Here is a 1933-nt window from a genome sequence, read left to right on the forward strand (position 1 = left end):
TGGGATAGGGAGGGTGGGAGGGAGGGAGATGCAAGAGGGAAGAGATGTGGGAACATATGTATATGTATAACTGATTCACTTTGTTGTAAAGCAGAAACTAACACACCATTGTAAAGCAATTATACTCCAATAAAGATGTTAAAAAACAAAACAAAACAAAACAAAAAAACCCTATAAGTGAGTGGCAAGTGAAAACAAGCTCAGGGCTCCCACTGATTCTGCATTATGGTGAGTTGTAGAATTATTTCATTACATATTACAATGTAATAATAATAGAAATAAAGTTCACAACACGCTTGATATGCTTGAATCATCCCAAAACCATCCCCAACCCGCCGCCGGTCCGTGGAAAAATTGTCTTCCACGAAACCAGTCCCTGGTGCCAAAAAGGTTGGGGACCACTGCTCTAAGGAAGAAGGTGGCCAAGCAGATGGCACTGGAAACCACTGACTTGTTAAACAGTAAAATGCAAAACAAAAGTTGCAGTTTGTTGGGAGACTGTTTTTTGCTTTGGGGGATTTTCTTCTTTTTCCTTTTTTTGTCTTTTCCAAGAGAGAGAAACTGGCAGCGTTTCCTACTCCGAAAAGGACAGATTCCTCAGGCACCTCCCACGAGGGAGAAAGTAGCCTGGTGTCTGAGTTTGTCCTTAAATATTTCCTCAAGCTGGCTTCCCTGTGTGGTCACTAACCAAGTGATTCGTTCGGTGGGGTAGAGCTTCCCCGGGCTCCCTCGAGCTGGACTATTTATCATGGCAGCAGCTGGAGATAAGCTGGACACAAAGAGGATTTGTGTCTCCACTGGTCGGGCCCTAGATACGAACGCAGAGGAATTTTCTCATTAGTGGTAAGTCATGGAGGGGACTCCGGGCTTTCATCGTGCGACCCAGTGCAAACGGCAGCAGGGAGGAGGGCACCCTGGAAGGGCAAAGTCCTTGAAGATGCTTTCACTGGACAACTGAAATGAAGGTTTCCAGAGTGGATTTCCTTGGGAGAGATGAAAGACACTGAATGTTGTCTGCAAGCTGTTAGGGGGTAGGTGGGGCTTCATCTAGGAGGGCTGCATTTCTTTGTGTGGACTTAATTACTTGTTCCCACTCAGAGGGGAGCCACAGTGGGGGCTCCAGATCGGGCTCCTCAAACCCAGCGGTTGGCTGGCAGGGGCAATGCTGAGTGAAGCCCAGGGGACCCTGAGGGCCAAAATCTCAAAGGCAAGGAGGTGTAACCAGCAGCTGGCAGGCTGATCTGGGGAGCCCTGAGGTGGTGGAGATGTGGGTAGAAAGGGGACAGGGAGTTGAAGCACAGACGGTTCTAGAATACTCCCAGGATTCACAGACTTCGAAGGGATTCAGATGTCCGAGAGCAAACTGACCAGGAAGGAATTCTCTGAGCTTGGAGCAGTATCTGAGGTGCAGTCCCAGACTAGCTAATTCCATAAATTCTGAATCCCAGCTGGGGTTCCTCACCAGCACAGGCACAGACTTTAGGAATGAAGTGGGTTTCCTGATGACCTCTGATTTGTTCGTTTCCTTCAGCAACCACTACAGGCAGATTAAGCTCAGAGGAAAAACACTTAGTTGAAATTACTCGACCCCCCCCCATTTGGTACTTCATTGCATAACAGGAAGGCAGGTTCCGTGGTGTCCTCACGCATCGTGGGCATAGTGAGAGACAGAACCAGGTGTCTCTTCACCAGTGTTACCACTGTGCCCCAGACAGCACTCAGCTCACAGACAGGCTTGGGTATGTTGTCTGAATACATGCATCTTTGTATCCCAGCTTCTAGACCAAAGGCTCAGAGCACAGCATTAAAAAATGTGACAGGGCTTCCCTGGTGGCGCAGTGGTTGCGCGTCCGCCTGCCGATGCAGGGGAGCCGGGTTCGCGCCCTGGTATGGGAGGATCCCGCGTGCCGCGGAGCGGCTGGGCCCGTGAGCC

The sequence above is a fragment of the Physeter macrocephalus genome, chromosome 4 (genome assembly GCF_002837175.3).
Source record: "Physeter macrocephalus isolate SW-GA chromosome 4, ASM283717v5, whole genome shotgun sequence".
NCBI classification, from domain to species: Eukaryota; Metazoa; Chordata; class Mammalia; order Artiodactyla; family Physeteridae; genus Physeter; species Physeter macrocephalus.